The sequence below is a fragment of the Odontesthes bonariensis genome, chromosome 4 (assembly GCF_027942865.1).
Source record: "Odontesthes bonariensis isolate fOdoBon6 chromosome 4, fOdoBon6.hap1, whole genome shotgun sequence".
NCBI lineage: Eukaryota > Metazoa > Chordata > Actinopteri > Atheriniformes > Atherinopsidae > Odontesthes > Odontesthes bonariensis.
In genome coordinates, this window is record NC_134509.1 from 21,518,459 (window position 1) to 21,545,812 (window position 27,354).

A 27,354-nucleotide genomic window follows, 5' to 3' on the forward strand; every position below is an offset into this window, starting at 1 on the left:
AACATCATGTTATAATGTGAAATCAAGGGCCCAATGTCAAAAAACCGGTCTTATCCTTTAAGCCCGCCCCCTCTCTGCACCAGCCTTCAAGCACTCGTCATCACCCTCTCGCAACCCCTGGCAACAGCCAGGAGACGGAGATTGACACGTTACTTCTCTGCGGGGTTGCTGGGAGTTACTGTATGCGGCGTTACTGAATGTACGGTCGACCTCATCTGGCCCGCACATTGCAGCAGGATCACCACATGAAGATATCAGCTTGCACCCCACTACCACCAGTGGCCGGAGAAGCCCACACACACACCACGTGTTGGAACCACCTCTGTGTTTATTGTATTTCTGTGTCAATGTGCTACTTTGTGTGAACAAATTAGGTGATGGACAGCTATTTAAACTTGTGAATTCTCTTTTGTGTCATCAATTAGGTTCATATTCTGCCACAAGATGTTCCTTTCATGTGTGTGTAATCATGCACATGTGTTGCTCTCTTTATGTGTTTGTGTACATTTTAAGCCAAGTAAGAGTGCATTTCCTCTCATCAAGTAAGCAAAAGGCCTTTTTAATCCAGGGGTGGTCCCCATGTGCATCCACCACCCCGGGAGGAGCAGGGAAAAAGGCCTGGTGGGTGTGCTCAACTGACTGAGTCAGCTTGTTGAAAAAGTGGATCTCAGCAGCCTATTACACACAGGCAGGGATTACCAAAACCACAGAATGATATTGATTGATACATTTCTTCCTAGTTTCAGGCTGTTGGGTGATAATATACACCCTGAGGGAGTTATTTGAGACCGATAACAAAGTGCTGAAACATATACAGAAAGGCTTGTGCTATAATGAAAGAGCTGATGTTTCTGCCCTATGGTGAAATGACAACAGAGATTCCTGGCTGGTGCAGTAAAGAAGTCCAACAGTGGACGTTCATCCATCATTTATGTGGTCTAAAGTCACACATTTTTAAAGACAATGACAGCCCCAAAAAACCTGAAACCTTTGTGAGAACACAAGCGGTAGCTTCTTATCTACCTTCCTACATGTTTGCTTGGAGAACTGGACATGTGCGTGAGTCTTACAACTCACCGAGGACAGCCGATCAACCTGCCAGTTGCCTCAGGAGCTTAAAATCTTGAAGTGTGAACCTGATCTTTGGGAGAGCAGTTGCACCTCTAATTCCTTTTCAAAGATTGATTTTATTCTGTGGGATTTTTATAAAGTGTGTCCATATTTGTCTGGGTAGGTTGAGGAAACACAATGATTAGTTTAGGTTTAGAAAACTATATTTTTGGTTAAAACTGACCATTGCACTCAAGGAAATCAGGAGACATGCTTATTGACACAGCCACAGGAGGACGTTTATCATTGAATGAGCCTCTTGGTCTGTCATTTAATGGAGGAATAACATGCCAAGTGGGTTGGCATACATTAATCTGAGGCCATACGAGCAAGTAAAGAGCGAAAAGCATGTTGTGCACAGGTTGACGGGGGTAATGTAGCTCTGTGTTGTCAATCCCAGTTTATCTGCCACATTTAAGACAGTGGATGGTGTCTGGGTTCTGATAAGCCTCTTCCAGGAAGTCCCGTCTTTCCTCGGTTTGTAATTACCTCTCCTGGATACTGACCAGGGTGAGAAACAATTGTAGACGAGTGTGGAGCGGATAATGGGCGATCTGTTGGGACAATGGTTTTAGCTGGTGGTAGATGACACACCCCCACACACGTTCACAAACATGAACTTGCAGACACAGAGAAATACCATTTCTCACCTGGTCACAAGCATAAAAAAAATGGATTTGAGGCACTTTTTCTTTAGCCTTGTGGTGAACTCCTGCAGCCAAGTAAAGTCTGCGCCTCATGAAAAATATCCTTATCCACTGCTTCTTTAATACTTTTAGCACTGTTGGGTCTGATCACTTCTGATACTCTATCTCTCTCTCCTCCACCATCCCAATCTCTTCAAACAAACTTGCTTTAATGAAAATACATTCCAGAGTTTGGCGGATTTAGCGGATTTTCCTCCTACTCTCATCTTGCTTTCTCTCTCCAAGGGGGGGGCTTCAGCTGGAGCAGCGGTGGCAGCAGCTCATTTTAAGAAATGCTGACACCAGAGCAGCCAGCATTTCTTTGTGCATTCAAGGAATAAGGAATGCATTTCCAACCAGCTTAGAGGGGGGCAGAATGAGAGAGAGAGAGGGGGATGCAAGTGCTGCAGAGATAGGTAGTGGGCAGAGGGGAAAATAAATTAATGAAGATATAGGAGGGTTTAGGAAAAAAATTAGCAAAGAGAAAAAATAGGGCTGTATGTGAGGAAGACTGATGCACCATCAACAACACTCGGCAGAGAGCTCGGCCCTGTTTCTGGACACTGCTGGTGCTTAATGTTGATACAGAACTAAGATGTGAGAGTGACACATGGTGACAAAGTGGTGGGGGCCCGGATCAGCCCACAGACATTCCCAGACCACAGTAATCCACAGCAGATGATGCCTGACACACACGTGTGCTCCATGAGAAAAGTGGCTTTGATGGAAACCATTGTGGCCACGCAGCAATGATCATTATTTCCTGCACGGTGATTTACTGTATATGCATCTGTGGTGTATTTGTAATCACTGATAAAATGGACTGTGAGAGAACCCTTCCTTACAGCATGTGAATGAACCTCAGGGGCATTTTGATTTAAACTGAATACATGAGATAAAATGTCACATCATCAGCCAGCTGGCTGTGGTCTTTGTTTCGGTCGGCTAATGCGAGGAGTGACGGAAGCTTCGGAAACAGCAACGCGTCAGGCCAAACCGCAGCTCGCGGCTTCTCACGGCTGCAGAACACAAATCCTTCTCCTTCTAAAACAACGCCACATCATCCATCTATCTATCCATTCAATCATCTGTGCTGCAGCACTTGCAGTCCATAGAAACAATAGTCGCAGTCATACTGACATATGAAAATGTTGAACTCTTACACATTCGCTCACGTTAATCTTCCATCATACTCAGTTTTCTCTACACTTAATTTTGTGTAGAAATATGCTTGGATCAGTGTTTGGTCAGGTTTAGGCATCTCTACCAACTGGTTAGGTTTAGGCATTAAAAGCTTCTTGGTTCTGGTCATGAAAACATCATGGTTTGCCTAAAACTAGACCCTCTTACAACGTCTGCTGCATGGTATAAATCCTTTATTTCATCTGTAAAAGACACAAAGAGTTAAAGAAGAAGCAATTCATCCGGGGACACACTGCGTAGCGTAGCCTATGTGTAGCGGTTTTGTTGCATGACTCAACAAACGATTTTTGAAGTGTGGGCTAACTGTTTTGCCAATTGTTGAAGGCACAGGTGAATTCTGGGTGGATTTGTGCTGCCCTAGACTCGTGGTGTGCGGTATCGGAGGGGAACTGGAGCGGCACGGAGCAATCGCTCCAGCCATTTGATTAAAATTCGCTCCGACTATATTTTGCACGCTCCGCTCCTCGAATTACGTTCATCTCTGGGAATATCATATATCTAGGAAGACAACAGTCAGTCACATCAGTTTATTGTTTGTCACCTCAGACTGAACAGCTGGAGAGTCACCTCTTTGAGTCTTTGCCAGGTCTAACGTGATTTGCAAAGTTGAGAAGTAGTCTCTATCTCTATCGAGTAACAACAGCCTGTGAACATCTGGGAACTGAGGAGACCAGTTGTTGGACTTTTGTGAGAGGAATGTTGTCCCATTCTTGTGTGATACAGGATTCTAGCTGCTCAACAGTCCCGGGTCTTCTTGACTTACTGGCTGCAGGCAGATCAGTCCAGCACCCGGACCCTTCTATTACAAAGCCATGCTGTTGTAGTAGATGCAATATAATATTAATATTGTCTTGCTGAGATGTGCAAGGCCTTCCCTGAAAAATACATTGTCTGAATGGATTCTAAAACTTTAATTATACCTTTTAACATTGACAATGTCTTAAGTCCAGTTTCCAGATGTGCAAATTGCCAATTCTCTCGGCACCAACGCACCCCCATACCATCAGAGATACAGACTTTGGAACCTAGCATTTATAACAAGCTAGATGGTCCCTCTTGTCGTCAGTCCAGAGGACACAGCATTCACCATTTACAGAATTTGTCTGACCACTGAACAGTTTCCCACTTTGCCTCCATTTTAAATAAGCTTTGGTCGGAGAAGTCGGAGAAGTCGATTTCTGGATCAGTGTTCACACTGCATGATCGTGCTTTAACCTGCATTTGTGGATGGCACGCTGAACCATGTCCACAGACAATGATTTCTGGAAGTGTTCCTGAGCCCATGCAGTGATTTCCATGACAAAATCATGTCTGTTTTTATGCTGTGGCCTGAGGGCCTGAACATCACTGTATCCAGTATTGATTCTCCAATGTGTCCCTTGCTCGTAGAGCCGTCTCCAGATTCTCTGAATCTTTTGATGAAATCACGTTCTGTAGATGATGGAGTATTCAAACTTTTCACAATGTTACACTGAGGAACATTATTCTCAAACTGCTGCACAATTTGTAGAAGCTGTTTTGCCCATCTGGCACTCTGCCTTTCTATGGTGCTATTTTTCTACCCAATCATGTTACTGACCTGTTGCCAATTAACCTAATTAGTTGCAACATGTTCCTCCAGCTGTTTCCTTTTAGCATCACTTACTTTTCCAGCCTTTTGTTTCCCCTGTGCCAACTTCTCTGAGACTTATTGCTGCCATCAAATTCAAGATAAATTAATATTCTCCATAAAGTAGTAACATAACTCACTTCTGACATGTTTTCTTAGTTCCGTGGTAAAGATTGTTTATAAGATGGTTGTTTATGATATTTGCAAAATCATTGCATACATGCCGTCTTAACTTTATCTGGAATTGGGTTTGTATTTCTGGAGCATTAGTGGAATGTAACAGAAACCAAGATATTGATAACTATTCGGAAGCAGACTCACTGTGAAAGGGAACACTATGGAATCAATATGAGAAATCAGAATGAAACGGAAACAATGACACTGATTCAAGAAGAAATGCAAACACAAGCTTGTAATGAGTCTCGTGGGGGCTCGGTGACAAATCTGAACAAATGGGAAAAGAGAGAACACTGAACATCACTTGGTGTCTCTCACTGTTGACTGGCGTCCATTGAGCCTGCTCAGAGTGAAGACTCCTTGGCTCCTCCAGCCATCCCTTGTCATCCCTCAGCATTCGTGACTGTCCACTTCAGACAGCGGTCGGTCCTGTGGGAACCCTGGGCACTGCCAGCTGAGCCACCTTGTTGACAGCTCTCTCCCATGGCTGGCCACTAACGCATCGCTTTGTTCTCTGAAACAGACAGCAAGAGCACATCACCCCTGGAGGTAAGCATGGGAATATTTCATCATGGGGGAGCACAGGTGACAACGTTTGTCGAAGAGAGGCAGATATATTCCATTATTCACAGCCCAGCGAGGGCGTCAGATCTCTCTGACGAATGCTACAGAGGCTCGTGTCAGAGGTGACATCAAACAGACAAGGGCTCGGTGACAGCCGCCGACAACGCCACCGTCAAGGTAATTCCCAGGTGCCCCGGCAAAGGTCGCTACTCAGGAGGCACCAGAGGGAGCAGGAAAGGTCACCGAGCAAAACAGGTCAAAGCTTTGATCCAATAAGAGCAGGGAGGGGCTTTGTGAGTGAGTGAGAGGTAGAGGGAGATGGTTGGCTGTTATTTTGTAATTTAGGGGCACAACAAGGAGCCAGAAGGAAATGGGCAGCAGCAGCGGCTCCATCATTATTTAATACACAGCTTACTTTAGATGATTCTGGACTAAAACACAAGGTGGAAACAAAAATAGGACCCATGATAACCGTTATTATTAAACTGCATATTTCATGAAGCCCCTCCCGAATAGAAAGTCAATTGTCGGTTATGTATTCACGCAGGCTGTGAAAAAGTACTGAGAGAGTGACCCCCAAGCTTGACCTCGCAGGCTTTGAACTTCTTCTCCTTAGCCCCCCTCCTGTCTCTCTCCTTCTCCTTCTGCCTGCACTTGGTCTCTGGGAATGAATGCTTTGATTTGGGCCATCCAGCTGCATAAGTAAACCACATTACATTTTAGGAATGTAAATAACAGAAAGTGCTTTTGTGAAAAATTCATTGGATGCTCCCGGCTGGACCACATAATTATTTAGAGAGCATATGTAAATACCTCTTATGATTATGGAGGAATGTACGCAATTTCCCTTTCAATGCCCTAACTGGTCATTTGGTCTGGAGATAGGAGGTCACAGAGACACAGCGAGGCACTATAGAAACACTGCACCATGGCAATGAACCGCGGTGATCTTTCCAAGAGCTCCGAGTGCTCTTTAGACCCCAAACAAGAGCCAGTATCTATTACTAGAGCATCGTATACATTTACAGAGTTCACAAGTGTTTCAGGCGGACACAGCTGCAGACATGCTATGATATCACTTAATACCATTTGTCAGGGTTTAAGAAATGATTTGTCAAGACTGTCAGCCGAGTGCATCATCATCATCATCATCCCCCTCACTGGCTAAACATACGAGTTTGTTCATGTCTAATACAATCTTTGACATGATAGCTCTGATGCAAAGATGTTTTGCTGAGCAGTGTATATTTTTGCAAAGCTCAAGTGTGTATTTTAAACAGTACACCACATCAGCCATAAGCAGACACATGGCAGAGCTCAGATCAGCTGCCATCCCTCGTCATTTCCTCCCATCGAAGAGCTTCACGCGCAGACAAGACTGACTTCCTGTCTGTCTGGAAGATTGCCTCTCTCTGGGGAGGAGGGCTCTGGATTGACAGGAAGAGTGTGTGTGAATTCTTCAATCAACAGTGAATTATACACTGTTTTGCCAACTATAGTCACCTTCAAACATCTTGCTTACCTCCACTGTATGTTCTGATGGAGACGAACAATATTACAGACTCTGAATCCTCCATCTCATGATCAAATGCAACAACACTGACAATCAAACGTATCCTCAGCAAACACGCATCTTCCCCAAAGGTAGGCCGATATGAGTGAATATCCGGACAGCTGTGATCTTTTGCTCTGTCAAACATCAGTGCGTTTTCATAAGAGAAGAGGTTGGTGACAAGACACAAACACAAACACTGAATATTGTTCCTGAGGTGACGATTGAGGAATATTAATTAATGGCAACCGTGCAGCAGGACAAAGATGCTCTCTAAAGACCATCCAGCTATCCCCAGAGGGACAGAACGGAGCTTCAATTAACTGACAGGCGGACGTATTAGAATTTCTATCATGGGCCTTGATGGGATGGTGAGATGCAGGACTACAATGCTTTGAAAACCAGTGTGGTTTCCCCATCAAACACGTCCTCTAGCTCCTTTGATCTGCTGGGTGGTATGTGTCCTTGGAGATATGTGTCTGCTTCCTCAAAGCACCTCATTTCCCTGTGCTGAGGTTTAGAGCAACAGCAGGCTCTGCTGCATTCATTCACAGGCAACAGAAACAGCACACCCACATCATGTGACACCAGGTGATGCTAAGCAAGAACAATGCTGAACACCAGAAATATGCACAAACTTAAAAACATGCAGCTCGTACATGCAACCAACATGTTCACAGGATGACTGACAAACCTCAAGGTATCTGAACACTGCTGATGCTGCTGTGACACAACTTTAACCCCCGTATATATCCAATCATACATCAGTGTGGTGACATCAGTACATAACCTTGTAAAACCTTGCTTCCCTGACATTTCTTAGAATCTCTCAGAATATTAAAACAGAAATGGCATATTCAGGAATCAAACTCAAGAGCTTCACGTTGCTAAACTATAGAATATTCTAAGAATTATAGCACTATAACTATAACATAAATAGTCCAAATGTGTAAGCTACACACCCATCCTGACTCCCTCCCAACAAAAGGATTCAGTCTGACTTTAGCAACAGCAACCCTTCTTTCACTAAACAAGTATCCATTACTACATACTCCACAGAGCAGGGCCATTACCTCTAAAGGAGCTGTCTACCAATTTAATAAAATAAGTTTATATTACTCATCCTTACTTTACTTATCGTTCAGATATTTGTAATGTTTGATTATCTGATAGAGCCCTCCGAAGTTGAATTTAAAGAAACTTGTCATGTTCTAGCCTTTTATCACTTCCAGCTCGTCACATACTGATGTTTGGTCAGGAACGGTTGCAACCGACATCCCACCAGCTTTCCATATAAGGAAATGTGCGTTACTCAACATGTGAGTCCCTTCTTTCTGTTTATGCATTTTACATGTTTTAAGACGTGTATAGATGTGATACAGTCTTTTTCCTGCTGGAATTAGTCAGTGATTTCAGGTATGTAACTGGACCGCTGTCATTGATGTCTGTAATTGCAACTATTAATGTTGCACATGATGCCAGCGTACAAAAGACGCTCTGTGGAGAGCACCGCTCCAGCTGGCTGCTGTGACAGGTCACTGACACTGCATTTCTGCTTTTCGTCCAATTTACATTAATACCCATATTTTGATATTTTAAATTTCAGGGGATTTTGATAATAGATTATTGAAGTTGGTTTGTGAGGTTGTGGAGTTCCTCTGCTTTAAAGTCACGTAAAATCTGAGGCTGTAAAGGATGTCATCTGCTGTTTTCATTATCTGACCAATCTGTGTGTTTTAATGTGGAGATGCACCGGAAACTGTTCCACTTACTTATTCAGACGCAAAACAAGGGAAAACTGCTCTCTGACAAACTTTAGGGCGCATTTGCGCTGGCATATCATGATTGCAAAATGTTTGGGGTAAAAAAAATAGGCTTAAATAGGCTATTAAAGGAATTGTCGGAAAGGTGGGATGTAACCGGCCAGGAACCCGTTGCATCACTTTTGGCCTCCCAAAACTGGTAATGTAACAGTCACTGGGTACGTCGCCATGGCACCATGGAAAATATCGGCCAAGCTTAGAGCAATAACATTAATTTAATTGTATACTTTAATGCCAAAACATGATGTTTTTAAGCCTTAAATAAGTTATTTCAATCTCTAACGAAGAGATACGTTAGAAGAGCGAAGGAAGCGAAAAAAACAGGATAGTCTTAAGGTACGTGTTACTGTGTCAGCACAACAGAATTGTTGTTCATCATTTACCAGTGCAGAAGGATAACTGACATTATGCAGTTATAGAGCAGTTCCCTGTAAGCAAAGGGATGGTACGTCTGGGGTTGAAAAGTATTGTGAAGGGCTCCTGACTAAGCAGCAGTATATCATGAATTTGGAATGAGACTGTGTTGGATGGTCTCATAAAAGAAAAAAACACTGGTAAAATGTATGAAAGGTGCAAGTTTTTAAATGTTTCTAGTGTTTGACCCATCCTCAAGACTCAAATTCAGCATTTTCCAGCCTATGCTGTTCCGATACTGGCCACGCTTTCCCTGTGCACATCTAATTCCAACACTGGGTTGTTGTGTCTCTTCACAGTGTGGCTTTGCTTTTAGCCAAGTTCTGCAAAGTACAACAAAAATGTACACCAGTTCCAAATATGCTGTCATCTATGACATGTAGCGGTATTACAGCAGTGCAAGAAGGGAGTTGTTTTTATGGTTTGAGTTAAGAGGAAGAGATGTTAGGTCGTGCATTTGAATTCATGGAATTATGTAACCACACTCTGTTTGAGTACAAAATATATCAAGTATGGCAGAAAGTCAGAGAGAGGATTGAAAAATGTGTCAAATTTGATTTGTGCAATCTGTAACATGCTTGTATACATTATATAAACCAGAGATTAGCCCCATAATAAACCATAATGTGTCAAGGGTGATTGCATAGAGAGTAAAAGCCAAGTGGCCTCCTTTGCTTCTGCCAGAAACCCCTCACATGATCACTGCTGCCATTCTCACCAGCCGGTTCTTCCGTGAACTGCCGGGTCACTTTCCTGTAAGGTCCCGACACAATATGCATGAATGCTCCATCTTGCAGTGCTGCCTGCCTGTGCAGTGGTGTTCAGGTTACATTCCTCCCAGCAAAAGCCTTTGGCCCTCCCCAGCCACAGCAGATCTGTAAACTGTTTACACTTCACTTCCCACATCTGGAGCGGGGCCAAGGCAAACCTGGAACGAGGCCCACAAGAAGGAACCAACAGATAGGCCCTTAGACTTCAGCAGGAGAGGAGCGAGTGTGTCTTGGGCAGGAGTGCAGTATTGACTCACCGACAACACCACCCTGCTCTGTTTTTCTCTCTTCTAAAGGGAGAGTAGAAAAGGAAGTTTCATGTGGAAACAGATCTATGTGTTCAGTAGTCTGGTGATCCTCAAAACTAAGACGCAGTATGTTCCCATCACTGAAATACCCCCAACGATAAGTTTTCTCCCAGTTCCTTTGATGTCCAGTGACTTAAAACATACATACATACATGTATGAATTATATTTATTCCTCCCCTTTCTGGATAGGATTGGTTCCTGGAAATCACAGAAGCAAATCCACCACTGACGCACAGGTGCTCTGGTGGACGTCACTGCCTGCCAGTGAGTCCCAGAGAGGATATCATTGCTAGCTTGTCTTAAGCCATGCTACATCTGCCATGGCAGTTTTGATGCAGCCTTCAACTCGTGTAGGAGCAAGTCCAAACTCACTAATCTATCTCCACGCTCACAGGAAAGCCCTCAGAAGCAGAAAAACAAATAACTGAAAGAATGAGGTTTGTTTGTATAGAAGAAAAACAGAATCACGTGAAGTAAAAAGAATGAGAGATAGTGAAGTCCGTCAAAATGTACTTTACTTTACTGGCAAAGGAGTTGAGACGTATGAAAAGTTCTCATTGTTGTTATGTTTACCTGTAGCTATGAAGTTGGGGTAAAGTGTGACTGGGTTTATTCTCCATGATGGGGTGAGAGGTTGAGGAATCCAGTAGATGAAGATGTAGTAATATATATATATATATATATATATATATATATAAATAACCTTTATTTAAACTCGGGGATATATTGATGAAACCTCATTTACAATATAGCCGAGACAAAAAAAATTTGGACTTTCCAAATTCAGTGCAAACAGAGGGAACTTTCAGTGTGAGCCAGCCCTTTGAGCATGTATGATAAAGACTTGTATTAAAAGATACTGAATAGTTAATATAAGATGGCAGGAGACCAGAGAGAGCTTTAAAAATAAATAAATACCAGTGCCTATCACGCCTGTTGGACAGAGATGTCCATTCAACTTTAGAGTACAGCTCACAGTCAGTGGGTCTACATGATGAGATTAATTTGATTATAGCTATAGTTGCGCTGTACCCATTTCAACTATTCCTAATAGAGCCACTTCCTGTTGACCTCTTCACCACCAACAACAACAAACTCAGGCATTCGAGAAAGATGGAGAACGAAGAGCAAGATGAAGCTACGTCCCTCTACATTTCGTCGACAGTAATATCGTCTCTTCTGACTTCCGATTCACGACCCCAGGAAAAAATCTCGCGCATGCGCAGAACGCAAAGTCTAATTCACCACGTGCTTCAGCGCCTACAAGCAGGTTTAGTGTGACTTTCAACCGAGTTATCTCGGGGTCTTAATTCGACTGCGAGTAACCCGATCCGATCCAATTTTTAGTCAGACTAAGGTGTCTACATGCACTTAATAACTCTTATTGTAATTTAGCCATCAATCCGATTCCTTCAGTGCCATGTAACCCCACTGACTGATGTGTGTTGTCGCTGTCGCCTGTAATAAATCTCAGGGCTGAATGATAGACGCCATTCGGTGGATGTCTATATCAAATGTCTCCATAATCTAAAACTGACATAAAAGTTGCCTCGATAAGTTTCTTCCTACAATGCTGAGGAAAGGATGATTTGTTCCTGTAAAAAAAAATGTACTAGATTAAATACATATAATGTCCGAATTTGAGAGGCTGTGAACTGTGTGAAAAAAAAAAACATTCGAGACATTCTGGTTTTCAGCTGTTTTAGATGGCAAAAAATTCACTTTTCCGTGTTCACATTCCAAGTAGGTCTTAGTTTAGTTCCACTGTCAGAATTCTTCCAAGATTCTCCAAACTGAGAGCGATGTCTGCAGCTGGTAAGATACTGACTACCCACAACCACAAGTACTTCACACAACCACACATAAAACAGATCCCGTTCTCCAGGCTGACAGTCACGTGACTCACACTCCTTTGTGACACATAACTGTGAGTCTCTACATCTATAAGGAGTTGATTTTGTGTCCATGAACGTGGAAAAATAGTGAAAATCAAGAGAATTAGTAACACCAGAAAGATCTTGGGCCAGTTTCATGTACTGCAGTGAGACTGTGTTGGATAAACTCTCAACAGCAGCCAACACTTTAGCTGCAGCTACACTACGCAGAGATGCATGTGAAAAGTGTGCCATATGAAAAACGGTTATCCTGTTTCATGATTTAATCTACAGCTGTGATGATCTGAGAGACGTATGCCTTATTAATGCTCCACAGTAAGGTTTGCAGTGCAGGAGGAAGGCAACAAAGCTGTTTTCTGTGAGGTCTCTATAATACAGGCTGTAGTCCTTTACGCAGCAGTGGACTCATTTCATGGACTGATGATGAAAGAAAAATGGAAAAGTATGCCGTCGACATTACAGTACATGCCTGGCTCAGCCCATTAATTGACCCTGTGTACAATTTGCTCTCTTCTTTATGAGGCAAAGAAAGACATCTTCAGTGGCAGGAATTAGGAGAGGATGAGGGAGACATACAGACTCAGAGCAAGAGAGCAAAAGAAACGGAGTAAACCAATATCCCTAAACTAGCATGTCCTGCAGTGACATGTATATTGAATACCAATCAGAGGCTCAGGGCTCGCCGGCCCAGGCACAGCACTCATATCCAATGCACACACTGTAGCTCAATCAGAAGGGCTCTGGCAGATAAAAAGAGATCGCTTGCCTGGCTCTCAGAATATTAGCTAATGCCACATTTGCAAGTCTTCAAGAGCAAAGAGGGACTGGGTGGGGATGGGATGGGCAGTAAAAGGGAGATGGGGGAGATAAGAAGGGGTGGAGAAAAGACGGATGCAAGAAGAGGAAGATGAAGATAGAAATAAAGCAAAATGAGGAGAGAAACGTAAAAAAACATGCTCTGTTTAGGACTGCTGGAAAAAAAGAGATTATTTCTTGCAATAAAATGCTGTGAATGGCTTTGTAGTTCACAAGTGATGGAAGTGAAGCCTGGATGGGGATTATGCTCTTTTCATCATAAAGCCCCATCTGGTCTACTAGCAAGACCACGTCTGTCCGGGCCTCTCGGCCTTTAAAGTGCCGGCTTGGGTTACACATCAATCCAATCCTATTGCAGCTGTGCCGGGAAAATGAGGCAGTCCGGTTCTGCACATACGCAGGCGGCAGAGCACACGCTAACATGCACACACACACACAGAAATGCTCATCAATTACAGAAGTGTGTGTTCAAATGCAAATAGACAGATGGGTGAAAAGGGAGGCAGGCAGAGGCACACACGTGAACACAAACACTTGCCCCATGTGAAAAATCCCCACAGAAACAATGGTAAAACACAAAAAGGACATCAGTGTTTTTGAAGCATGCCTATTCCTAACTTGAAAGAGCCAACCATAATTAAAACCAATGGGCAGCAATGCAAAATAAATGAGTAGCAGAGCATTCACCAGACCCCTCCTCAACTCCTCAAACCACTGGGCCGGTGTCTGACAGATGTTCCGGCTTCATTTGATGTGCGCTTGTGCATTCCCATGTGTTTGTGTGCGCACGTCTTCCAGTCAGTGTGTCTGCACTGACTGGCAGGACATTATTGTTTCTCATTTCTTTCTACTCAGTCTTCAGAGGTCCATCGCGGTTGTGCCTGCAGACGTAAATCTGTCAGAGGCTCGGATAATTAGTTTCGCGTTTGAGAAATGGCTCCGTCAAATATCTTCTGCGACATTGTCAGAGGGCATTTGTTGTGATATCAAACCAGATGTGGAATCTAATTGATATGTATAAATATATATTCTGCTTTTTACGAATGAAAACCATTAAAAGTGAGTTTTAGCTCAATTCTAAATAAGAATGAAAATGTATTTCAACCTCACATCACCACCAAACTCTCCTTTTTACAAGTTCTTTAAAGGAGACTGGAGGTCACATTTTTTTTACAATGAATCTTTTCAGAGGAGACATCTGCCTCATAGCCGGAAATTAAACTGGAAGTCACACATTAACGCGAAGGACGTGATTCACTTTCTAACGAGGCGAGACCTTTAATTCTCCTGTCTAAATTGGCTGGGGAGGACGCCTCTTCATCTTCAGACCGTGTCATCCTCACATTTGGGCTCATCACTGGAAGAAAGGCCCACCATCGTTATCCCGTAATCTGCCTATTCGGGCTCATTCCTAAACAAGCAGTATATGAACAAAGAGGATTTTATATTATTGCCAGATAAAGATAAATGCAACTCAATTCCACTGAAATTAAAACAACTGTTTGATTTATTTGAAAAGAGAAAATCGCAATAGGAATTCAATTTGATTTGTTTGGCATTAAAGATAATTCTGACCAGTCTGGATGAAGAAGTTAATCCAGCGTCGCTTTCAGTGCTTCAAAAATAATGAACAATGGAGAAAGCAAAACAGAAAGATAAATGTGTGTGTGTGTGTGGGGGGGGTGTTGATGCTATAACTCCATTGAAAATTGTGCTGTTAACAAATTGGTGGGTCTCAGCTGTTTCCCAACACTTCAGCCTCCAGGTATGTTTGTCTGCCTGTTTGCCCGTCTCTTGCTTCATTGTAGTGCTTTCAATGCCGGACTTCAGTTGTATCTGGACAGCCCAAATGACAACGCTGCCGGCGAGAGCGAAGTGGTTGACGGACGAGCGGTGAATAAAAGCAGCCTAAATCACCACTCCTCCCCTGTCAGCCGGTCTGGACAGCCCCAAGGAGATCAAACCTGTTTGTAATCCCGCTCTTCCTCTTCATGTCTGTGTGTTTACAACCTGGCCGCATTGCTGCTGCAGCTCAGTCTGTGGTCCACGTCTGTCTCTATTAAATCAAACGTATGAAGGTGGGTAAGAAATGGGATGCATTCATTGTCCTTGGCTGACAGTTTCTCACAGAGACGGTTTTCTCTACTCTGCGCTGACAAATGACGGCCAATTAATTTGTGAAATCCCCCATTTTTACATGACCATAATAGACATTTTCACAGCCCAAGGTCTGAGTGAACGGAAAAGTGTCTGGTTGTCATCAGATGGTTTGTTCTACTTCTGCTTCACTCTTGGGAGGAAGGCGGGCTAACTGGCAGCAATGACATTTTCTCTGGAGCAGTCTGGGGGCCTTGTTTCTCCTTCGTCCATGCTCGGGTTCTTTTCAAACGCAGTAATTTGCGGAAGGGGACCCCAGCCGTAGATCAGAGGATCTGGATCTTTGGGGTTGGTGAGCAGGGGGAATGACCTTTGGGGTGCAACTCTGGAACTTCTTCAATGGAAACCGCATGGCTTTAAATGGGTTACGTCTGGGTGGTCCAATCAGCCTCAAGATGACATTTACTGACACATGTGTCTCTGGTAATTGATTTCAACCTCTTGAAACATCAGCCTCTTCTCCATCTTTCTTGGAATGTTTGAAGTTGTGATTAATCTGGAAGTTGGTGGGATTTGAGTACAAAATGCCTGTGAATGAACCACAGCGTTGCTCTGCTGACATCTTAATCAAGTCTGGCTTTATGACACCAGAGACTTTAAACAAAAATCTAATAATCGGTAACATTTCCACAAAAGTGCTTAACCTGCATGAATTACATGTACAGCTTATGGCCAACATAATGCTGCCCCAAACCTCAAGGTCAGAAGTAAACAGGATGCTGGAGAGCTCACCACATCTGACCCCAGTCTTCAAAATGTTACTCATCTGCATCACAAAAGCAAAAACCTGACATCATTGTCCGCAGACTCTCCAGAACTCTTTTGGTGTTGAACTTCAGAGAAATGGGAAAATCCCTTTCCTCCACCTCAGAAGTAACCATGAATAAGCAACTTTTTACTGGGTTGGCTGGTTTCATATGAACCAAATGACCATTTCTGAAGTAAAATAAAATTCACACCCACTGAGAAGCTCCAGTCAAGAAGCTCATGCTGGCAGATGTGAAGTATGAATATGTGTTCATTAAAAAAAAAAGCCCTAAATCCATGTTGATACAGTACTTCAAAACAATGGAAAAACATGGAGGAAAGCCATTAATTTTTGAGTCCCTATCTGAGCTCTCAAGGTTACAATCAGCAGTTGATCCCACTATTTCCATCTTAGCCATGATTTGTTTGACTCTCCTGTGCTGCAGGGAGTGCTGATTACCAGTGCAATTGACATAATAATCCAGTAATCAGCCTGTAGCCTGAGTCCAGCTTCCCATTATCAGGCGGAGACGTACAGTATCGGCTACAGCCAATAGGCTTCAAAATGGCATATCAAACATATGCAGACCAGGCCTCATACAGAAGAGAATGTTCATTTGAACGGCTCACAGATATTGCTGACAGGGAGGGAAAAAGTGACTGTGTCTGAGTTAACTTTCAAGTCATGACTCCAGATTTACTGCTTTGTCTTACAGATGGATAAACATGCTTTTATCTAAAAGAGAAACAAGGGAAAATTAACTTTCAATATACAATAGAACCTCTTCTCACGCTCTAAAATTCATAGAAACTAGTGCATCTGGCCTGGGAACGCCTCGGGGTCCCCCCAGAAGAGCTGGAGGAAGTGGCCGGGGACAGGGACGTCTGGATCTCTTTGCTCAAGCTGCTGCCCCTGCGACCCGATCCCCGGACCAGGGGAAGATAATGGATGGATGGATGGATGGATGGATAGTGCATCTACTACTATGTGAAATTCTTGCTTTGCAGTGACATGGCTTAATGTTTCTGTTGTACCAAGTAAAAGTGAGGACGACTTCATCCATTTAAATTTCTCCCCTAAGTGAAACTAAGAACCTGTTATCTGAATTACCCAAAAATAACTGAATGTGACAAGAAAATAGTCAACAGGGTTAAATAAAGAATTTTAACCTTGTCTTATAACCAGCATTGAGGAGCCCAAACCCATCCAGCTGGGCTGACTGCCTCACTGTGAAGCCACCATTTGCAGAAATATCCTCCTGAAGTGAAAATTTCAGGGACAAACATGTTGATATCCAGCCAGGAGCCAATAAAGGTGTTTTTTATCATGCTGACAATCTTCATTTGATTCTCAAATCTGCCACTCAGTCAATGGATGTCCCACAGAGAACCCACGATAGAGGGACTGGAGCTGAGTGAAAGAGGGTTTAAAAAGAGGGCAGAGGGTTGGCGCTTAAATGAACTATAAAAAGAAATCATAACCATCACAAGGATGGGTCAGGATTTGTATAGAAAAAGAATGGTAATTGTGGTCAGCTGCAGTTTGGTTGGTTTGAAATCATAAGCTTAATGGAAAGATGACCGTAATGGCTACCTGCAGTGCTTGCTAAAAAAAAAAAAAAAAGGAAAAAACACAGAGTGCACCCCCACCAAGCCCTCCATCTTTCTCAGAGATACAAACATCCCCTGCTTGTTTTTGGGTCAACCAGCGACAAAATGAGCAGAAAAATGCTCCCTGCGGTTTGAAATAAAAGGCCTGAATCAAACTAACACCAGGAGAGTTTTTCGCTCACGTTGCTTCCTGCTGTTTCTCCATATTAGCGTCTTCTACTCTTGGTCCACAGCCCGCCGTGAAATGAATGCAAAATTGCATTAAAGTTAATGCTACATGACATTTCCTCCCTATTCAACAAACTCCCCTTTTTTCTTGCTGTATTTATGTGACCGTCGCATGTTTTTAAAAAACCACCTGCAGGAGTTATTTGCCAATTTGCTGAAGTGCACCTGGAGCAGTCCGATAGCTAAGTCCATCATTCACAAACATCATATAAGCCCATTTATAACAGCAATTTTCAACAACTGCATGGCAACAAAGAAAATAAATAATTCATTTATACTTTGTATTGATAAACAATACAACAGTAACAGCGTTAACATCATCAGACAGGATAGAGACCCCCTACCTGGCAGCCCCTGTTTCCACGACCCCCGCTGTTTGTGCATTGTCGAACCATGGCGGCCCATTGACAGCCTCCCCTCAGATTGCCAATATACCGTTGGTGGTCCGGGGTTTCGCCTATCCTCTCCCAGCATTGTGCAACTGGAAAAGGTGCGTCCTCCCCTGTTCACGCTGCGGTTGTAGCTCCACGATCTGATTGGACAGCGCTGAGCGAGACTTCATCAGCAGAACATCCCTGTCGTCATGACAACTTGCCAATATCCCAACAGGGGTGTGTTTGTAGAAGGGTGGGGTGGTGGGTCATGTTTGCTTTCTTGCCTTCCGACTGGCACAAGACGATGATTCATTTCACATCATCGTTACTTCGTTGCTTGTTTTGCCCTCCTCAGACCCGAGCAGGCTAAGCTAATCTGACCAGCCTGCGATCCCTGTGAATGTACGGGCCATCCCGCCACAATCCGTGAGTCTACAACCAGCTGCCCCATCAGGATTCCTCAGTCCAATGTCTCGCACCACAGGATGCCAAATCAGCTTAAAACGATGGCCATAATCACTACTCCGTCACATAACATTAAGAAAGCGGAGAGCAAATCCAGCATGGGGCTTCTGACTGAAATCGATTAAAAGCCAGTGCAGCATATTGTCATCCACACACATATGCACACAGTTCCAGAAAACTGCAGTTTGTCAGGTTTGTATGAAACCACGGTAACTTGAGAGAAACTTTTGAGGAAGACATTTTACTTTCCATTCTGACATGGCCATTGTCATTGTTTCCCCAAAGCCACTCACCCACATCCTTCCCTCGAAAAATTTCTGCCGCACTAAAAAGGCTATTGTACCAGTTTATAATTCTGCCAACTCAGCATACTGTTCAGTTCAAGGAAGGGAAACCAAATCCCACAGAATGAGACTGGAACAGAGCAAAAGACAACAAAAGACAGAGAGAAGAGAGAGGAAGAAAGGGGAAGTTTCAGGAAAGTAAAAGCGGTTCATTATCCTATTGTCAGCCACGCCATCCACAGCACAAACTGATGAATGTTTGGTGGACACCCGCTGTGCTGCTAGCCTAGTAGCTTACGGTTAGCACAAACCAGACGGCTCGTTCCCAGGGTTCTCTCCCAGATACCTCCTGCCGAGATGGAGATGCTGACCTTGGCCGCTGCTGGATCTCTCCTCCCCTGCTAGGAGTGAATGGTGGACCCGGGACAGAGGGTCCTATAAGCTTTCATTGCTAATCCCCCAAACATTGTACACCACCCGGCACCCTACCTGGCCTTCTAGCTGGAGGCGGCTTGGTGGAGCCTATTGAAAGCAGGTGATGAATGGGGCATAGCTGCTGGAAGCCAAGCTCCCTGGGTAGCAGGGGAGCTCTGTGGACCCACAAAGGAGCTTATAAGAGTCCACTGAGGTTGTCATAAGTATTTATAGATTTCAGAAGACAAAAAGATGCCTTTGCTCAGTCCTTGTCTTTTTAGGTCTGGATGAGTGGACCCAATTCTCCAAAAAGAGACATATGAATGAAGGGCGTTCACAAAATGTAAACAAAGCCTCTTAAAACTCCTTGGAAGGACAGAGGTACCAGTTAATATGTGTGGCACATTTATTTTCACAAAACTATCACATAGAAGGACTAATAAAGAAACAAAAAACAATCATAAAACTAATGCTAACAAGAAGAAATGAGGTAAACTCAACGTTTGTCGGAGAGTACCTGGACCTCTTAAAGCGATAGCATCCTTTTTTTCCTGACCACCGCCCAGCTTGAGTTCGAACTTGAATATAAACCAGAGTCAATATAGTGACAGTGTGTCAGTTCTTTAATTCTGCAGAGACAGAGACTAATCAGCAGAAATTCCCGACAACATCGATTTTAAAAAAAGTAATAATTTTCCAATCGAAACCTTTAGAAAATATTCTCCGGGAAGAATTTACAAAAGCTTGATATTGTGTGGAATTCACCATGACAAACCCCGACAGACGCCATTACAATAACACTTCTCACACTGGGCAATGATAGTAACGTTCGATTCTGTCGGTTCAGATTTTCGTCCTGGTGGCACGGACTTCCAAACTGTTCCTAAACGCATTTTGGAGGCAGCATTTAAAAAAAAAAAAAAAAGAGAGAAAATACAGCGATGTCACAGAGTGGAAAAAAATGAAAACAAACCTTCTCATTGTAACGTCAGCAGCATGTTCAGCTGGATGCCAGACTCTTAAGGGGACCGGAGCTGAATTCAATGCCTCTTGTCAAGGGGACCTGATGTGATTATCGCCCCCTGCTAGGGCAGGGATAGTGAAGTTGTCTGGAGCTGGCAATGGCGCCCAAAACAGCCCTGCGGGATGTCCTTCTTGCTGTCCCCACTCCAGGAACATTGCTCCGGATGCCACAGGGGGTGGGAAGCATCCACCATCTTCACCAAAGGGGTTGTGTGTACGTGCGGCTGCATGTGTGCGTCTGCGCATGTGTGAATTCAAGTTGTGTTCGGCAGTTTCTTATTGTTGTCACTGCAAATGCTTAACAGCAAATAAAAGTTATGAGACGAGCCCCATCGCTGATCCAACGTGTGTTCAAGGTCAAAGTACTGCCGACTGGACTCTTCTAGGCTTTTTTTTATAAAAAGAAAATGTCTCTCTCTGTGTGTAAACCGATTTCAAGATAATACCTGGAGTGTATACATATTTGTCTTTGCCAGAGAGACAATAAAAATCATTGTTTTGGCTGCCTGAGGATTTCTACCCTCCCCCTTCTCCCCACTGAGGGGTCCACGGCTCCCGGCTCATATCGACAGAACAACTGCTGCCTATTGATCTATGAATTTGTACAACACGATAATAGCAATATGTCTTCAAGTTGTGAGTATGTCATGTGTCTCTTTAATTTTTCCATTCCGTTTGTCTTTTTATATCCTTAATACAATTTAAAAATCATTTAAACAGCAACACTGGCCTGGAAACTTTCCTAAGGAGGTTTTTCTTGCACTGTTACTTGTAAGAATTCAGCATTTTTGGCTTAAAGCCACACAAGAGTCACAATTGATTAAGAAAGTATGAGTACAGTAATGTAAACTTTACAGAAATGAATAGTAAAAGGCCTCAGGATGATGCAACTCTGTCCTAATGACATGTTTATGCATGCCAATAGGAAGACCAGCATCACAGCTGCCATGAAAAGATGAAAACTCACTGTGCAATCATGCTCATGTGATGCAGTGACATACATAGCATAATTAATAGTTGATGCATTTCTATGTGCTCTGACCACCCAGGCAAGAGATAGGGAGAGCCCTACCATTCGAGTTATCAGGGCATTTCAGCAGATTTCCCCACCTTGTACCACCCAACCCCCCTTTGCTTTCTGTGCTGTCCCCCTGGAGGCAAAGTGGGTAAAATAAGACTTCAAAGCAACTCCAAAATAGTCCTGACACAAACTCATTTCCTCATGTTACAAGATGGGGGCTGGCAGGGTAGGTAGACTGCTCTGACTCTGGTATGTCTCAGCCTCCTGATCTGTGCTACCTCATAACAAGCGGTGGTGACGGGATGCCATTTCGACGGAGCGATTATGGACAGTCTGACATAGACTTAAAAGGAGCCAGATGGGGGGAGAATTTACAAGGGCCTATCTGTGGGTCATGCTGCGCTCAGATGAGATGAGGAAATGGGAGCTCATTTAGGGGATACTATTAGCAGCGAAGGACCACAAATGACTGCAGCTTGGAACTATATTAAGATGAAGCAGCAAAGATTTGTATCCGGCACATTCAGCTGTTTAAAACCATTTTTCTTAACATTTTATCAAGAAAAACTTGGTTAACAACATTTTTTTGCAGAGTTGCAAAGTCATTAATTACATGATTCTGTGTAGCTAATTTCAAATCAATTTAATTTTGTAATTTGTTAGCCTGGGAATTCCCATGCTGCTTTGCGCGCGATTTCATTCACACTGCAAAGGCAGCCTGGAAACCACCGCCCTTATTTTTGCCTGAGTTAGGGAACCAATCACAGAACGGGGGGGGGCAGCAAGACAATGACGACGTCTATGCGCGACACCGAAGCTTGTAAAGTGTTAATCCAACATGGCAGCGGACACAACGTTACCGTTCGATGCAGCCTTAGAAAGTGTTTTAAGTAGCTTAGAACGCAAGTTTACTTTAAAAAAAGAGCAATGTTTGGCGTTGAAAGATTTCATTGCCTTCTTCTTCGTCAAATTTCTGTTGCTCTACATACGTCATCTGGTATAAGTGATACAATTGGTTATGAATTGTGAGCAAAGCAGCATGGGAAGAACCAGACGCCATTTGATAGACATTCGTAGCGCCCAATAAACGGCTCTAGGCATTCGTAAACCACGCCTCAAATACGAGAAAATGCACACCTAGTTCCCAGACCACCATCTCATTGAGATGTGGACGCGTCAGCCAGGCTAGTAATTTGTTGAAATTTTACCCAAATTAAATGTAAGAAAATTCAAATATGCTCCATACAGATTTAATGTTTCAGGTAAAGCCTTTCCCATTAAGAAGGTGGTCTTGTGGGAATCTTAATTATGATGTACTTGTAATGCAAGTGTATGCTGCAGGGCACAGAGGTGATTACTCTGTCATTAAAGCCCCTCGGAAGCTGTTATTAATCCCCTAAAAACACATCTTTGTTCCTAAAATTTGCATATAAGCTAATCTGAGTCTGCCCCCAAGGAAGTTAAATCATACCAGAGTAAAAATGCATTTACCTTCTGTTGCTTTCTATAATTTTGAAAATGAAATGCATTGCTCACCAGTCAGTAGTCAGTGACCAGCTTGAACTTATCGAACGCTGTCCCATAGATTTTCACCTCACTAGACCTTGGATTTAGCTTCGGCTAATCTCCACTCTAACGTGCAAGCTTCTTATTTCATCGGTTACATACGGTGTATGCAGGTGTTTTTCTGCAGATTCAAATCAGCCATTAATATCGCAGGACTGGTCTTGTAAAATAGAAATATCTTTGGGGATTTTACCACAGTTTGACCACTTTAATTAAAGTTTCTTTCTTTGCCCCCAGGTTCTAATACAAGTCACATATGTGAATTGTTTTCAGTGTCTCAGAAATGGGAATAAAGAACTGGTTGATGCAAAGTTATGATGTTCTTCATCACTGCAGAGTTGTCCAGAAGTTATGAGCTACAGACTTGGCTACTGACACTACAGTCAGGAGTTGTTGTTTTTTTTGCATGTTCTCTTGACTGATAATGGTGGTGTCAGATGTGTGCTTGGCTTGCATGTGATAATAAGCTGGATGTAGTCCAGTGAAAACTAAACTCTGAAAATATTTCTTCTTCTTCACTTCTCTGGCAATTGGCAAACAACGCTGTAGTGTTTTACCATCTCGTCAATCCTGGTTCTTTTACAAAAACACAGGATTTTAAGCCTGATTTTCATGTCACAGACGGATTTTGGAGGTCACGGCCCACACGTAGTCCAGATCTGGGGCCGAGCATATGACGGGAAAGGAGTCGGTGAATGAGCTGTCAGGGACAAGTCGCAGCCAATTAAAGCACATAGTGACATAGTGAGGGAAACTCGGAAGAGGAGTACAACAAGCATTACGGAGAGCATGGTGAAGAAGGTTCAGCCTTCTTAGACTCGTGAAACACAACAGATTTAGGCAAGAATCAGACTAAAGACAGACCACAAGGTAAGAAATAGAAAGTAATAATCAACAATTAGGTGAACAAAACATGTTGAGTCACCAGGAGTTAATGACAAGAGAGCAACTTGTCTGTATGACAGCTGGAACTTCCCGTGTTGGAGGTTAATGTGTGACCCTCTACCACCAATTATCACCCAATCACAGGAGAAGCACGCTGTGTAGTGTGCATGATACAATGATCCAGTGACACTGAAAACTGTGCAGTCTGAACCAGATATGAAAATCTATAAGGCATAGGAATACATACTGATTTGTGGCGTTTCTGTGTGTGGACACAACCTAAAAAGCTGCACAGATTTACACGGCCCCGGGGCTGACTTGGCTGAAATTCAAAAATTTGACACACTTATTACTAAGAAATTATAAACTGGCTTCAGATCTAAAGTATAATTTGGAAGGAGACTACCCTCCCTGGACCTCTTCCTATCAAAGAGACTTCTGCAGATGAAAGTTTTTAGATGATTTTCCTCTTCTTCTTTTTTTTTCTCCCACCATGTCTGTTCTGCTGTAACTGGATGGTGATACGAGGGAAATGATATGTGATATTCCGCATATGATGGATGGGAGGAAATCTGCAGCTTGAAATAGATAGCCAGCAGCATTATGTGGCCTTAAGGCCTCGCGTTATTGCAAAGGATTCCCTTTTCCTGGAGTGATCCGTAGAGATAGGTTAATGCATTTAATTTGGTGAGTATTGGGGGAGCTGCAATGTATACCTGCCAAACCTCACAGGTGGTGCGATAATGCTTTGGATTGGATTTTCTTCCTTCAAAAGAAACAATTTACCCCCCAAACAATAGAATTGCTCTCTGTATATATTATACAGACTCATCTGCATGATGTATTCTAACTGCAGAGCAAAATGAAGTAAGATTATTAATCAAGATTAGGTGATACTAATATTAGATAAGTCCAGGATATAATATAGCTTGTGAAATGTGGGTAGAAATGAACCTGTGCAGGTTCATGAGATGATAATTGGTGCATGAGCTATTCACAGTCCATGAGCAGAGTTGCTCCACCGGCACCTCCCACGCATAAACACATCATGGTCTATACATACACATTCCTGTTTAATGGAAAAATAGGAAAAGCATTGACAGAGCTCTGATTCACAAAGAAGAAAGAATGGAAATAATGAATGAGGAATAAACAGTGTAAAAATGGCTTCATCTGACAAACTGCAGCTGGGCAGAACAGAGAATCACTACATCACCCCGCTCTAAATATAGATCCTATGAAAGCTATTGACTTTTACATTGCTTGAGGATACATTGATTTTTCTCTTTGATTGTTTTTTTTTTTTCTACAGACACAGGAAGCTTCAAAATGATGCACGGATAGCCCAGACTTTTCAACAATGAAAGGATCCAAAAACAGATACCTGGCAGGACGGAGCAAACAAGGCCGGGCGGTGAAAAGCTGCAGAGTTAGAGGAGTGACGTGAACCTGTTGAGCGACTCTTCCTCCATCCTGCACGGCTGCTGGGAGGGAGGACACTTGTTTCTCACACAGAGGGGGTTTTGATCTTTTAGCATTGGCATCCGCTTCCTCCATCTACAAAGGCCATGAAAGAGAATGAGTAATTCATCTATCTATGTTCTTATGTGTGCGTGCATGTGTGTGTGTGTGCTTGACCTATTTCTGCTGCACTGACATGAGGTTGGCATTTCTGCCTCGCAAGTATAAATGCAGGCGGTTGCAGTTAAAAGAGCTAAAAGAGCTGTTTTAGCTCATATTAAGAAGATAAAATATGTGCAGAGCAGCACATGTTTTATTAACATTATTTCCTGCAAAGCACTGCCATGGAACGTGTGTTTGTTGCCATACGTGGTGTCCCGTTTCTAGGTTGAGATTTGAGTTAGATTTTTCGATTTGATTCAGTTATTTTCTGCTTTCTTTGGTGGCCCTGAAAGCTCTGCGTACTGCGCCTCAACAAGATAAACCCAAACAAACGAAAGAAAAGAAAAAAGAGCATCACCAGCTTGTGAAGACATTTGCAACGTTTGGAGAATATTACAACCAATTATAAGAATGCTGCAAAGCCAAAGGTGACCATAGTCGAGTCTGTGTGTCTCAAACACCCAAAAAACAAGCTAATAAGGCCCATTTCCATTTAGTTAAGTTTTGTTGTGGTGAGTTCTCTGGGTCACTGAAGTTTATAGATTTCTCAACTCAGGGGAAAGGAAATAAACTCAATTAGAAAGAAAAATAAGGAACATATGCAAAACTCAGCGATGGAACAAAAAACATTTGTTGAACAAAAATAGATTGATGAATAAAATGTGTTCCTTGAATAGTTGCTTCATGCTTCACCTTATTAGTCAGGAAATGGCTCCAAACCTTTGTTAGAACATCAGCCTAACATCTGGTTGGGTCCGTATCTGTTGACCTTTTCGCTCCCGCATTTGTATTAGAGAAATTAATCCCAAAATCCAAATAAAAAAGCCTGATCCTTACTTATCTAATGACCACTTTTGTATTGAAAGTACTGACGTTTGTTATATTTCCTGCTGTATTCAGTGATACTGACAGTTATTAGGTTACATTATAAGTTATTATGAAAAAGTTCTATTACAACAAATAAGGAGAAATGTAAACATATATATATATATATATATATAATATACTTATTTTTAATTATTGTTTTTTCAGGTGCAGGAACTTCCAGTTATTGGACGACCCACTCTAACCACTGAGCCATGGCCGCCCTAGTTCATCTTATAGTATATATAGTTATATATAGGTTCAAGATACAGTATATCTTGCACCTACACAGGTTTTTCTTCCATCTTATGAGCTGAATTATGTCTTGATTAACAGTCTTACCCCCATTCTGCTCTGATTAAAGTGTCAAGAGGGCAGGGATGTTCACCCAGTGGTCCTGGAAAAAGATGTTTTTATGCAGTATGTAACAACTGTGTTTGTTTCAATCAACATCTTGACGTTTTTGTAACCTTAAATTCTTTCAGAATTCAAATCGATTTGAAACATCACAGGGCACGTGTGTAGCTCCACCACCAAATCTGATTATATATTCAAAAACAACACATTCGTTATATGTGAAGAACGGTTGGAATATTAAGGAATGCCTTACAGGGATACGAGGGACTTATAAGTCATTAATGTCTTATCTGTGGAGAACAGCGGTCAGAGTGCTCTCAGTTTGGAGAATCAGGGACAAATTCTGACTAAAGGAACTGACAGAACTCTCCTTTTAAAACAACTCAAATGTCAAAACGCTATGTATTTTGTACTTTGGCATTAGACTGGTCACTATTTTGTCAAACCAAATTAGCTTTGTGTTGCTACGCATTAGAAGCTTTTGACCATCTAAAAAACATTGTCAGAATCAAAGAAATAGAGTCTAAACCAGACCTAGAAAGACTAATCCGGTTAGACTACTGTAACGGCCTGCTCACTGGGCTCTAAACAGGCTGTAAGACAGCTGCAGTACATCCAGAACGCTGCTGCTCGAGTCCTGACTAGAACCAGGAAATAAGACCATATTAGTCCAGTGCTCAGGTCTCTGCACTGGCTTCCTGTCGCTCAGAGAATAGACTTTAAAACAGCTCTGCTTGTGAACAAGTCTCTTCATGGTCTAGCACCAAAGTACATCTCTGACATGTTAGAGCCATATGAACCGACTGG

General features: G+C 42.8%; 1 long non-coding RNA gene across 1 annotated transcript in view; it reads right to left on the minus strand.

Annotated features, from left to right (window-relative positions):
• LOC142379336 (uncharacterized) overlaps positions 1-20,349 on the minus strand; it is a 36,210-nt gene extending 15,861 nt beyond the window's left edge. The window contains exons 1-2 of the long non-coding RNA XR_012769675.1: positions 20,182-20,349; positions 5,104-5,299 (exon numbers count right to left, since the gene is read on the minus strand). This is a non-coding gene — a long non-coding RNA (uncharacterized LOC142379336). The remainder of the gene's footprint in view (positions 1-5,103; positions 5,300-20,181) is intronic.
• Positions 20,350-27,354: the final 7,005 nt, after the last annotated feature.